This window comes from Petaurus breviceps, unplaced genomic scaffold, assembly GCF_028583685.1.
Source record: "Petaurus breviceps papuanus isolate PSGF00001 unplaced genomic scaffold, PetGlider_PUasm1.0 350, whole genome shotgun sequence".
Taxonomy (NCBI): domain Eukaryota; kingdom Metazoa; phylum Chordata; class Mammalia; order Diprotodontia; family Petauridae; genus Petaurus; species Petaurus breviceps.
In genome coordinates, this window is record NW_027186199.1 from 2,772,692 (window position 1) to 2,787,473 (window position 14,782).

General features: G+C 36.3%; 1 long non-coding RNA gene across 1 annotated transcript in view; it reads right to left on the reverse strand.

Annotated features, from left to right (window-relative positions):
- LOC138168086 (uncharacterized) overlaps nt 1-14,782 on the reverse strand; it is a 24,567-nt gene continuing 9,785 nt past the window's right edge. Inside the window, exons 3-4 of the long non-coding RNA XR_011170031.1 lie at nt 2,456-2,530; nt 1-820 (exon numbers count right to left, since the gene is read on the reverse strand). This is a non-coding gene — a long non-coding RNA (uncharacterized lncRNA). The remainder of the gene's footprint in view (nt 821-2,455; nt 2,531-14,782) is intronic.

Consider the following 14,782-nt stretch of genomic DNA (forward strand, 5'->3'; position numbering starts at 1 on the left):
CTTAAATTATCTTTCCTCAATCTATTTCTCAGGTCAATTGTTTTTCCATAGAGATACTTTACATTTTCTTCTATTTTTCATTATTTTAATTTTGATTTATTGTTTTTTGATGTCTTGTGGAGTCATTCACTTCCACTTGTCCAATTCTAATTTTTAAGGATTTGTTTCAGTGATATATTGTATATATTTTCCATTTGGCCAATTCTGTTTTATAATGTGTTATTTTCTCCAGTATTTTTGTGCTTCTTTTACTAAATTAATACAGTTTTCTTAATATTCTTGCATCACTCTGATTTTTCTCCCATTTTCCCTCAACCACTCTTAGCTCTATCTTTAGGTCTTTCAGAATTTCTTGTTAGGCTTGATTCACATTTGTATTTTTTTTATTTGAGGCTTTGCTTAGAGCTGTTTTCACGTTGTGATCTTCTTCTGAGATTGTGTCTTGATTTTCCCTACTACCATAGTAGGTTTTTTGTGTTGTTGTTATTATTATTGTTATATCTTGACTTTGAACTTTTTGTTAAAATTGGGTTCTGTTCACTTAGGGTTGGGGAGGCACTGTCCCAAACTCCAGGTTTTTTGTTTTGTTTTATTTTGTTTTGTTCTGTTGTTTTCAGAACTAGTTCTGGTAGTCTGGAAGTTTTTGGTGCCTCCAAGGTGGTTTGATCCTGGGAGAGTTCTGCTCTGGTCTTTACTCTGATGCCCTGTAGCCACAAGCACTAGCTCTTTCTTTGCCTTGGAATTGTGACCAGTGCCCTTGCTCCCTTGTGAATGATCCCCCAGCACTCTTCTCCACCCTGGAATTGTGTCCTAGAAGTGCCTATGGGTAAAAGAGGTACCAATCAGTGCCAGCAGTACCCAGAGCAACCAACTTTTCTCTTATAATCTCTTTATGACCAGTTTCCTGACCCCCTTACTATCTCTGGGCTGAGAGCTCCCACAACTGCTGTTGCTGTCATGGCCATTGTTGTTGGTGCTACATGTGTGGGCTCCACACAGGCTTCCACGATAGTATCACAAACTTCTATAAACCCGCTAAGTTTTTTAGGATGGAAAAATATCTGACCCTGACCTTTTATTGGCTCTGCCACTCAAAATTTTATTTGAGATATTATTTTAAAGTTGTTTGAAGGGGAATTTTGAGAAAGTTCAGCTGGATTGCCTTTGTATTTGTCCTTTTTAAATGAAGAGACATAATTTTCTTTTTTTTCTGAGAATATTTTTATTCTCAGGAGTTTTTAAAATTTATTTTGTTTTCAATATTCATTTCCACAAGATTTTGAGTTACAAATTTTCTCCTCGTCTTCCCCCTACCACCACCTCAAGATAGCAAGCCTACTGAATGCCCCTTCCCCAAATCTTCTCTCTCTTATATCCTCCCCCATTCCCCTTCTAACTTTCTAGTAGGGTAAGATGAATTTCTATCCCTAGTGCCGTTGTATCTTATTTCCCAGTTGCATGTAAAAAATAATTTTTTTAACATTAGTTTTTAAAACTTTAATTTCCAGATTCTTTCCCTTTTTCCCTCCTCACCCACCTCCACTGGGAAGATAAGCACTTCAATATAGGTTGTACATGTGTAGTTATGCAAAACATTTCCATAGTAGTTATATTGTGAAAAACTAACTATATTTCCCTCTATCATATCCTGCCCCCCACTTATTCTATTTTCTACTTTGACTCTATCCCTTTTCAAAAGTATGTGCTTTTACCTCTTTAAGGTATGCCTTACCTCTTTTAATTAAGTATATTTTTACTTTTACTTTAAGTGAGATCAGAATTGCTACCCCCACTTTTTTTTTTTACCTCAGCTGAAGCAGAACAGACTCTGCTTCAGCCCCTTACCTTTACTCCGTGTGTGTCTCTCTGCTTCCAGTGTGTTTCTTGCAAACAACATATTGTAGGATTCTGGGGGGTTTTTTTTTAGCCACTCAGCTATCCATTTATATTTTATGGGAGAATCTGTCCCATTTGCAATCAGTTATGATTACTCCCTGTGTATTTCCCTCCATTCTAATAATATTAGCATAAAGTAATTAACTAAAGATGAATTTTAAACAATCGCTTATTAACCAGTGATTAAGTAACAGAAGGAAAAATAAGATTATTTTAACATGTATTATTCATGCCTTTTGTTTTTATATCCCATCTCAACACCATCAGTGAATTCTCTCCTTTATAACAAAGAGTGATAATTAACCAAAAACATAAAATGTAGTGATTATGTCTGATGATATATACAATATTCTATACAAGTATTCCTTTACCACTTTAAAATCAGGAAAAAAGTCTGTTCTATTATCTGGTCTCTAGATGAAATAATTCAACTTTTTATTCACAGTTTTTTCATGTTTCATGCTTTAATTATTCTTCATATTATTCTCTTGGTTCTGTTTATTTTGCTCCCTATCAATTCATACAAGTCTTTCCCAGGTTTCTCTAAACTCATATTCACCATTTATTGTGCAATAATATGTTTATTGCATTCACATGCTACAGTTTTCTCAGCCATTCCTCAGCAACAGACCACCTAAATAAAGAGAAAATGAATAGTAACTTGTATGCAAATCAATAGGATCATACAAAAGCAATTCTTAGGGACAAATTTATGTCATTTCATATCTACATTCATAAGAAAAGTAGAAAATAAATTAATTAATCTCATGAGAAAAGGAACAAAGCAATAATTCAAAGGAAAAGAGAAAGACATTATTGGAGTAAGGGATAAAATAAACAGAATACAAAATGTAAGAACATTTTAATTTCTTTAAACCCAGTTGAATCCAGGAAAAAAAGACAGGCCCCTAGCATTAGTCAAGTTAATATGAAAAGGTGCTGGGGATGGGGAGGTGGGGGGAGAGGAAAGAAAACAAAATTCCAAAAGGAAAAGGATGTGTCAAAAAAAAAAGTGGAAAGCAGGATAGTATGATGAAAAGTATGCTAAGTTTGGAATCGATAGACCTAAGTTCAAATGCTGGGTCTGACACTACTACCTGTGGCAAATTTGTTACCTCTTTAGGTCTGTTTCTTCATTTGTAAAATGATAGGTTTGGACTAGATAACCTCTAAGATTTTCTTCTACCTCTAAACCCTCTGATCTTATAAAATACAAAAGAAATCCAGAATGTGAATAGGAAATACTATTTATAGTGATAGGCTAACAAAGCAGAGAATTTAAAGGAAATAGAGGATCACATAAAAAATATAAGTTGCTGAAAGTGAATCAACAGAAAATGAATAATTTAAAATAGATCGATCTTAGAGGAAGAAATAAGACAAGTCAGCAAAGTATTGTTACACACACACACAAAAATCTGGTCCAGATGGTTTCACAGTAGAATTTTTTCAAACTTCCCAAGGACCAAAACGTGTTTTCAATGCACAGATTATTCATAATTATAGAGAAAGATGAAATATCACATTTTATGCAGTAATATTTTAAACCATGCAAAAATAACACAAAAAAGAAAGCGGACCAATTTCATTGGTCTTGCTACCTCCAGTCTCTCCCCTGTTCAGCTCTGTCTCCAACCAGCTGCCAAAATAATCTTTGTCAAGCATAGGGCTTACTAATTTACTCCTTTGCTCAAGAAGCTTCAGTGGTTCCCTATTGCCTTTAGAATAGAAATTCCACATCAGGAAATTTAAATCCATCCACTATCAAGCTCCAGCCTACCTACTTTTCTTAACTTAAAATATATTACTCCAATTTATGCAGTTTCATGTTCCAACCAAATTGACCTATTTGCTGTTTCTCAGCAGCCTTGCACAGACTCAGAATGTGCTCTTTCCTTACCCCTCTCAGAATCTCTGTGTCCCTTTTAGGTCATCTCAAAGGTCATCTCCCATATCATGCCTTTACTATTATCCTCAAGCTGCTAGTCTTTCCCTCAAAATTATTTCTATTGATCTTATATGTAATTCTGTATAAAATAGCAAAATTCTGTATAAAACAGCAAAAAAAAAATTTGAGAAGCTGACAGACTAGAGGAGACAACATTTGAGCCAAGCCCCAGAGAAGGACTCTCTCTGTCTTTCCTCCTAACTCCCTTGACGACAAGACAAGTTTGTGATCTTTAGAGTCAGATTTCTCATTGAAGTCCTAGCAGTGTCTCTTGGCAGCAGGAACTGACATCAGTATTTGCATCCATGGTCAAGGATAAGCTAGACACAGCAATGAAAGGCAGTTTCAGGTCTATAAGAAACCCAAAAGAAAGTCTTCTTCAAGTCCCCTAACCCAGACAAACTACATGCTCAGGTACTGAAGGGACTGGAAGATGTGATTACCCAGATATTGTCATTGATATTCAAAAGTCCATGGAAAAAGAAAGAATTACCATAGGACCAGAGAAGGGCAAAAGCTGTCTAGATTTTTTTCAAGGGGAAAGAATACAACGAGCAAGTCTAGATTAATATCTTGTATTTATATATCATTCTAAGCTTTGCAAAGCACTTTATAAAAATTATCTCATTTTATTCTCACAACCCTTGGTGCTAGGTGCTATTATTATCACCCCCATTTTACAGATGAAGAAACTGAGGCAAACAGAAGTTAAATGACTTGAGCAAGAACACACACTAAGTGTCTGAGGCTGGATTTGAACACACATATACATACACATACATACACACACTCTGCCAGTATATTGTGTGTGGATACTTATGAACATATCATGTACATGTATATGTATACATATATGTATACACACATATTTGCCACACAGAGGTTAACTGACTTGCACAAGGATTCATACTCTGAGGCTGGATTTGAACACATACACATTTCATATATACATATATACACACACACATATATGTATGTATACAAGTGTGTATATATCTGTGTGTATATATGTATGTGTGTGTATATATATCCAATATAGTATATGCTATAAGCATGATTCTAATTATTGACACTATTCAAAAGTAGATAATTAAAGAAATTATTAATAAAATACCTAAAAGAGTGAAATGGTAATCACAAAGAGCCAGTGTGATTTCATCAAACCAGGCTTATTTCTTCTTTTAGTAGGGTTACTAAACTAACAATATCAATAGCTAGCACTCACAACATGTTTTAAGGTTTGCAAAGTACTTTGCATATGTTATCTTATTTGATCCTCACCACAGTCCTGTGGGGGTAAAGGTCATTATTATTCCCATTTTACAGATGATAAAACTGAGGCTGAAAGGTTATGTGAATTGCCCAGGTTTGCATAATTAGCCTGTCTGAAGCACAATTTAAATTCAGCTCTTCTGACTCCAAGTCAGCTCTATCCACTATACCCTAGAGCTGCCTTAATAGCTAGTAGATCACTACATGCTACTGCTATAGATACTTAGATTTTAGCCAAGCTTTGATAAAGTATTTCAAAGTATTGATTGAAAAGATCAATAGAGGTGTATTAGGTGATAATATAAAATTCAAAAAGATCTTGACAGGTTAGATCGTTGTGCCAAGTTTAAGGCAATGAAATTCAGTAGTGGTATACATAATATTTGGGGTTTTAAAAAATCAGCTTCACAAAATCAATTCACAAAGATGAGGAAAGCATGGTTAGATGGAAGTTTGTCTGAAAAAAAGATCTAAAATTTTAGTGAACTATAAACCCAATATGGATCATTATTAGGTGTCTTCTAAAAAGCTAATTCAAGCTTGGGCTGCATTAGGAAAGCCATTGCTTCCACAAATAAGGAACCAGCACTCCACCCTAAGGGTAATATTGGAGTTGGTACAATGGATAGAGTGCCAGCCCTGGAGTCAGGATGATCTGAGTTCAAATCAGGGCTCAGACACTAGCTGTGTGACCTTAACCCTGCCTCAGTTCCTTATCAAAAAAATGAGCTGAATCCAGTCAAGAAAATCTCAAAGGTGGTCACAAAGAGTTGGACATGACTAATCAACAAAACAAAATGAAACTTCACATTAATTGAGGTCATTTCTGGAGTATTGTGTTGGGTTCTGGGAACAAAAGAAAGAAGACATTGATAAGCTGGAGATCATCCAGAGGAAGGCAACCAGAACAATGAAAAGTCCAAATCATATCAGAAGCTGGTTATATTTAGTTTGAAGAAGAACACCTGGTGGGAATATATATACATATACATGTACATATAAAATATATATGATCATTGTCACCATGTTCCTGATGAACTATCATGTGGAAGTTGAGTTAAACCTCTCTATTTGGCCCTAGAGAACAGAACCAGGTCTAATTGGGTGGTAGTTGCAAAAGAGACAATCGAGACTTCACATCAGAAAAATTTCTTTACATTTACAGCCAACAAGTGGTGGAATCCTCTGTCAATTAGGGTGTTATAATCTCTGTGAACAGTGACCTTCAACCAACGGATCTATGACCACTTTATTGTATTTCAAATTGGGGGATCCTTTTTTGGGAATATGACTGCCAAGGACATTTCCAGCTCTAAAATTGTGATAGCATAGGATGCTGGATGGAATCTACTATGAAATGTAAAAGAGAAAAAAATGCAAGCAGGCTTGAATTCAAAAAGTCAGCTTCATAAATACAAGATGGGAAAAATGTGACTATAAAACAGTTCATCTACTTTCAATTTTATTAATCTCTGTTGATTTTCAGGATTTCCAATTTGGATGTTTAATTGGGGGGGTTAATTTATTCTTTCTTTAGTGTGTTTTTAGTTGCATTTGATTGCGCAAACCCAATTCATTGATCTGCTTTTTCTCTGCTTTATTAATGTAAGCGATTACAGATACAAATTTTCCCCTAAGTATGGTAATCTACAAAAATTATGGAGATTTTAGTGGATTGAAACCATAGTAAGAGGCAACAATGCAAAGTGTCAGCCTAAAAAGTTATTGCAGTATTATGCTACAATGAGAGCAGAGTGTCCAGAAAGAGAGGCAATTGTCCTGTGGGACAGAGCTCATCTGAAATGTGTTCACCATATTTTACCAGGATGTGGACAAGCTGGAATTTCCTCATAAGATAGTGACTGCCTTCAAATTCATACACCTTATGAGAATTAACTTATTAAGGATGTTTAACATGGAGGAGAGATTAATTTGGATTAAAATGTAAAAACTTCTTGAGATCAGAATCTTCCATTTTGTGTGCTTTGTATCACTAGTGCCTAAGCAAGTCATTTCAAAGTCCAGGACTCTAGAGGAAGATGGTGGAATAAGGTAATAAATTAGCTGGTTCTCCCAAATTCCCCTCCAAATAATTTAAAATAATGCTTTGGGAACTTTTGCCATACAGATGGGGGTGGGGAGGGGGATCAGGGGAAGATTGGGAGAGCCCTCTTCTATCACTGTACAGGGAACCCATGTGCATTAGCCAGGTGAGGTCCGAGGCATGACTATGGGAAAGGAGGAACCAGCTCACACTGGTGAGGGAGGTAGCAGAGGATCAGTATCCTGCTTATGGATGGAGAGGACTGGCTGTGGTGATTCATAAGAGACTGGGGTCTCTGGTTCCAATTCTAAGGCAGAGGAGTGAACTGAACCTTTCAGCCCTAGAAAAATAGAGACTGGTGGTGCATGTCTAGGACTTTAGAAAGTGAGAGTGCTTGTGATGGAAGCAGGGAAGAGGTGAGGGGAGGAGCCCTAGTTATAGCTCATGGGAGGGAAGGAATACCTGAGGTCACTTATAAAATGAGGCAAAAACCAAAAGAGCAGGGACCATACCTAATTTTGGATTGTAGTACATTGTAAGAATCAAAAAGTCACAGACTTCAGAGCTCTGAAAACAACACAAAAAACCTGAAACTGAGACATTATCCTACATACCCAGGTAACAAAGTTCAACCTTAATAAAAAGTTAACAATCAACAAATTGTCCATTAATAAAAAGATCAGAGTTCAAACTCAGAAAACAATGACATCAAAGCAGCTACTTATAAAGCTCCAAAAAAATATTAAATGGTCACAAACCTAAAAAAATTCTTAGAAGACTTTTAAAAGTACTTTAAAAGTCAAATAAGAGAGGTGAAATAAGAGTGAAAATTAAGAAAACAAATTAGAGTAATGCAAGAAAGTTCTGAACAATTGGGAAAAGAAGCCCACAAGCTTACTGAAGAAAATAACTCCTCAAGGGGAAACTAATGACTGCATAAGATATCAAGAAATAATAAAACAAAATCAAAGAATGAAAAAAATAGAAGAGAACATGAAATATCTCATTGGAAAAACAACTGATTAGAAAACAGATCTAGGATGGCGATCTGCCTCCCCCTCCTCGCCCTCCCCCCTCATCTCCCTCTCCGACCCTTCCCCTTTTCCCCTTTCCTTGTCTCCTTTCCCTTCCCTCTCCCCCTCCTTCTCCCCATCCTTTCTCCTTCCTCCCTTCCCCGGCTTAGAAGATGCCATGGTTGAGACGGCCATGGAGGCCACAGAGCCCTCCAAGGCGAACATCATGGGGCTGTACCAGGACATGTTCTCCAAAATGGCCACGTACCCGACAGGCAAGCTGACAAGCACCAATGAACATGATAAACTTCTGGAAAATATGAACAAACTGACTAGCTTGAAGTATCCAGAAATGAAAGATATTGCAGAAAACATAAGCAGAAACCTAAGGGACTTAAACCAGAAATATGCCGCCCTTCAGCCTTATCAGGATCAGATCACTTTAATTGAGGAGCAAGTAGCCTCCCTTGAGCAGGCAGCTTACAAATTGGATGCATATTCAAAGAAACTAGAAGCAGAGTACAAGAAGTTAGAGAGGAGATGAAAGAATTCTTTAGCACAAAGGCTTTAACTATAAAAATGTTTAATAAGGAAGATGTGGGATGGCACTTAGCACTAGGCTTCAGTTCCCAAAAGGGAACGGTGCTGCTCATCCAAGGAGAATCCCAGCCCCCTCCTCTGGCTGGATGTGTAGCTCTGGCCACCCCCGCTGTTTTCCTCAACCTGTACTCCTGGAACCTCATCTTAGCGTGTGTGCTTCTTTGTGTGCCCTGGACCAAGGCTCAGGAATGAGGATCAACCCCGTCTAGAGCAGACACAGATGAGGCTCTTGGCTCCCTGTCTCCTCCTTTGCCCCCCACCTCCATCATAACCTGTTCTTCAGATTAAATAATAAATGCCAACATAAGATCCTCAAAAAAAAAAAAAAAAAGGAAAAAAAAAAAACTAAAAAAAAAAAAAAAAAAAAGGAAAGAAAACAGATCTAGAAGAGACAACATAAGAATTTTTGGACTACCTAAAAGTCATGTTAAAAAAAAAATAGTCTAGACATTATACTTCAAGAAATTATTAAGAAAAAAAAAAGAGGGGGAATGATTGGGGGAGAGGGTAGTTAGAAGTAAACACTCTTGAAAAGGGACAGGGCCAAAGTAGAAAATAGAATAAGTGGGGGGGGGCAGGATAGGATGGGAAATATAGTTAGTCTTTCACAATGTATCTACTATGGAAACATTTTGCATACATGTACAACCTATACTGAATTGTTTATCTTCCCAGTGGGGGTAGGTGAGGAGGAAAGAAGGGAAAGAATCTGGAAATCAAAGTTTTAAAAACAAATGTTAAGAAAAAATTTTAATTGTATTTTACATGCAACTGGGAAATAAGATATACGGGCACTGGGGTATAGCAATCCATCTTGCCCTACTAGAAAGTTAGAGGAGGTATGGGGGAGGATATAAGAGAGAGCAGACTGGGGGAAGGGGTATTCAATAGGCTCCATCTCTTGGGGTGGGGGGTAGGGGAAAGACAGGGAGAAAATTTGTAACTCAAAATCTTGTGGAAATGAATGTTGAAAACTAAAAATAAATAGAAGATTTTTTTTTTTAAGCAATCGGGGTTAAGTAACTTGCTCAAGGTTACACGGCCAGTTATTTCTGGGTGTGGTGCTGAGTGTCTGAGCCCGGGATTCGATCTCCAGGTCGTCCCAACACTGGAGCCGGTGCTCTTACTCGCTGAGCCACCTGGCCGCCCCTAGAAGATTTTTTTAAAAGAAAATTTTAAAAATGATGAGGCTACTGGCTTGAGAAAAATATGGGAAGACATATAAACTTTTGCAAAGTGAAGTGAGCAGAACATTGTTCACAGCAACAATATTCTAAAGATAATCAATTGTGAATGACTTAACTACTCTGATCAATACAGTGATCCAAGATAATTATGGAAGACTTCAGATGAATAATGCTTTCCACCCCAAGAGAAAAAAGTGTTGGAATCTGAAAGTAGATTGAAACTTTTTTTAAACTTTATTTTGTTGTTATTTTTGGTCTGTGTTTTCTTTTGTAACATAGCTAACAGGGAAATATGTTTTTCATGATTTCCCATGTGTAATCTATATGAAACTGCTTGCCTTCTCAAGGAGGGGGTAGAAGTAAGGAGTAAATGTGGAACTTAAAAAAATTTAAAACAAATGTTAATTTTTTTCTACCAGGTAATTAAGAAATATTTAATGAAATAAAATATATATATTGGGTAAAATCCTTCTCTCTTTGTTGTCTCAAATATATCATCCTATGTATACCATCTCTGATTTTGGTCTTGCTATAATTTGGATAAACAGGTTTTCTTTGCTATTTGCTATGTGAGTTCATTGTGGGACTGGTATTTGGTGGAAAGAGGTCAAGCCTTGGATATAAAACTTAGGGTCCACTTCTCCACAATAATAATGAGATAGCAATCAGAAATTAGAGTAAACCCTATCTATCACCTAGACTAAAAATATTTAAGGAAGCAGACAGATAACCTTCTAGTGTGGTGATCCCTCTATCAGACCCAAGCCTCATTTGGAGAAGAGCAAGGGGAGAAGAGATTAGAGATGTCTATTCTGCCTCCCTGATTCAGGTAACCATACAACCATTGCTTACAGGCAGGTGGAGGGAGGGAAGATGGGCTCTACATTTGGGGTCTTTCTTAAACATAGGGGCTTCTCTACATATATTATTAGAATTAATTATTTTATGAATCCATATATAAATCCATCTGATTCTGTAGTTCCTTCCTGTCCTTTAGTATTTTGTTGATACCTTATTTAATTTCTTTCTCTTTTTTCACTTTATTTAAATGATGTATACTTCTGTTTATCTCTGTAGTTATATTTTTGTAATTATTCATCATTCATTGATTAGTTTTGCTGGCACAAAATTTGTCAAACTAGTCTAACAATTTCCTTTGTTTTCTCTTCAATTATTGTGAATTATACAACTTAATTTTTAATAGGAACAACGTGGCTTTCACTCTCTAAATCTGGCCAGATAACCATTTTTCTTTTATTGTTTTAAAAAGGTAACCACTAAATTTATTTATATAATCTGTTTGGCTTTTTATTTCAATTCTGTTCATTTCTTTAGGTGATTACTCCTCAAGACCCCAGGCAAAATCTGTTCCTGTAGGACTAAGGAGAAAAGGAGGGAACTAATTATATCCTATTCGGGCTACTCTAAATTGATATGGCCATCAGTGCTGGACACAAGGATAGAAGGTCTTAGAAAGTCTGTCTTCCAAGTCAATTGCCTCTCAATTTTCATCCTTCCAAAAGTCTCTTACTACCTCAGATTTACCCCTATCTACCTAAATACCATTCCTACTCTTGCCTTCTTGGTGCCCTGATGCTGATGACTTCAAAAGAAGCAAATTTGCAGGGACAGTTAGGTAGTGCAGTGAATACAGCATGGGCCCTGGAGTCAGGAGGACCTGAGTTCAAATCTGGCCTCAGACACTTAACACAAAAACTAGCCATGTGACCTTGGGCAAGTCACTTAACCCCCATTGCCCTCTAAAAAGCAAAAAAAAATTCATTGTTGGATCTAACATTTTTCTTTTTTATATTGCTTTTCTTTATTTTGTTATATATTTTCCAGTTATGTGCAAAATATTTTAACATTTTTAAAAGTTTGAGTTTTGAATTCTCTTTTTCCCTTCCACTCCTCCTCTCTCCTTGAAAAGGCAAGAATTTTATATAGATTGTATATGTAAAGTCATGCAAAATATATTTAGCCACGTTGCAAAAGAAAAAAAAAACAAAATAAAACTATAAAAATAGTGCTAAAAAACTATGCTTCAATTTTATTTAGAGTTCATCAGTTCTCTCTCTGGAGATGGACAGCATTTTTTGTCACATGTCCTTTAGAATTACCTTGGATCATTATCTTGATCTCATCAGCTAAGTCTTTCAAAGTTGATCATACTTACAATATTGCTGTTACTATGTACTCCTATTCTCCTGGTTCTGCTCACTTCACTTTGCATGAGTTCATACTTCTCAGGTTTTTCTGAAACCATCTTGCTCATCATTTCTTATAACACAACAGTATTCCATCATAATCATATGCCATAAATTGTTCAGTTATTCCCCAATTTATGTATATCAACTCAATGTCAAATTCTTTGACACCACAAAATATATATATATAATATAATATACTGCTATAAATGCTATCAATATTTACTGCAAATAGGTCCTTTTCCCTTTTATTTCATCTTTTTGGGAAACAGAACTAATAGTGGTAATTGCCTTTTAAGAATTTTGACAAATTGTTTTCCAGAATTGTTGGACTAGTCCCCAACTCCAACAATAGTGCATCAGTGTCCCAAATTGTCCACATCCCCTCCAGCATTTATCATTTTTGTTTTCTGTCTTGCTAAACAATCTGATAGGTATAGATGTGAGTTTTTCTTCAAGTCCTTCAATATCATTTTGGGTCTTGACTGTCATCCAATATGCTAATATTTATTTATTATTTGGCTCTAAGTTTACAGCTGTTCCTCTTCCTTCCTTTCTTTACTCCTTTGTAGAGTCAGCCCAGCTAGTAAGGGTCAGGTCTACCAATTTTTCTTCAGCCTTTTATTTTTTTATCAGTATTATTTTTTTTTAGTTTACATCATTCATTTCCACAAGATTTTGAGTTACAAATTTTTTCCCCATGTTTCCCCTACCCACCACCCCAAAACAGAGATCCCACTGGATATCCCCTCCCCCAATTTGCTCTTTCCCATATCTTACTCCATCCCCCCTCCACTTTCCAGTAGGGCTCGGTGTATCTTTATGCCCCAGTGCCTGTATGTTTTATTTCCCAGTTACATGTAAAATGATAATTAATAATAATATATTTTAAACATTTTATTTTAAACCTTTGAATTCTAGATTCTTTCCTTACCTCCCTCATTACCCACCCTTACTGGGAAGATAAGCAATTCAATATAGGTTGTACATGTGTAGCTATGCAAAACATTTCCATAGTGGATATATTGTGAAAGACTGACTATATTTCCCTCCCTCCTATCCCACCCCCTACTACTTCTATTCTCTACTTTGATCCTGTCCCTTTTCAAAAGTAGGTGCTTCCAACTTCCCTCCACCCCAGCCTGCCCTCCCTTCCATCAACCTCCCTCTCATTCCCTTCCCCCCTACTCTCTTGTAGGGTGAGATACCCTATTTAGTGTGTATGTCATTCCCTCCCTAAGCCAAATTCAATGAGAATAAGGTCGACCCATTCCCTTTTACCTTCCTGTTCTTCCCCTCCATTGTCACAGTTTTCCCTTGCCTCTTCTATATGGGATAATTTACCCCATTCTGTCTCTCCCCATCTCCTCTCATTATATTCCTCTCTCATCTCTTAATTTCACCTTTTAAGTATCTTCCCTTCATATTCAATTGGTCCTGTTCCCTCTGTCTATGTATATCTGTACCCATATATACACACACTCACATATGTATTCATATACCTGTACACCCTCCTATATAGACATATATATGTATACACATAGAGGTGTGTGTATATAGATTTCTATTCCCTTCAACTATTCTCATACTGAGAAAAGTTTCATAAGTTACAATTATCATTTTTCCATGTAGGAATGTAAGTAGTTCAACTTTGATAAGTTCCTTATGATTTCTTTCCCTGTTTACCTTCTCATGCTTCTCTTGCTTCTTGTATCTGAATGTCAAATTTTCTATTCACCTCTGGTTTTTTCATCAAGAATGCTTGAAATTCTATTCCATTGAATGACCATATTTTCCCCTGAAACATGATACTCAGTTTTGCTGGGTAGATGATTCTTGGTTTTCATCCCAGCTCCTTTGCCTTCTGGAATATCATATTCTAAGCCCTTCAATCCCTCAGTGTAGATGTTGCCAGATCCTGTGTTATCCTGATTGTCTTTCCACAGTATTCAAATTGTTTCTTCCTGGCTACTTGTAATATTTTCTCCTTGATCTGGGAACTCTAGAACCTTGCTATAATATTCCCAGGAGTTTTCTTTTGAGGATCTTTTTCAGGAGGTGATGGGTGGATTCTTTTAACCTCTATTTTGTCCTCTGGTTCTAAAACATCAGGGCAATTTTCCTTGAGAATTTCTTGAAGGATGATTTCTAGGTTCTTTTTTTGATCATGGCTTTCAGGTAGTCCAATAATTTTTAAATTATCCCGCCTGGACCTATTTTCTAGGTCAGTGGTTTTCCCAATCAGATATTTCTCATTTCCTTCTAATTTTTCATTTGTTTGGATCTGTTTAATAGTATCTTGATTTCTCATGAAGTCACTAGTTTCCATTTGTTCCAATCTACCATTTTTAAACTCAGATTCTTCTTCTGATTAATAAAGGGAAATATTATCCAACCTCTTCATTTATAATTGAGAAACTAAAGCTCAAAGAGGTTATGTGGCTTGCTCATGGTCACAAACATAGTCAAGCTCAGTTGTGACAAATTCACAAATTTCAATGATAAATTCTAGCCGCCACCACCCTTTCCATCAGTATTATTAGCTGACATAATAATGGACATAGTTTTAAACTATCTTTCCACTCTCCTTTGTTGCATGTAATTTTTATTGTATA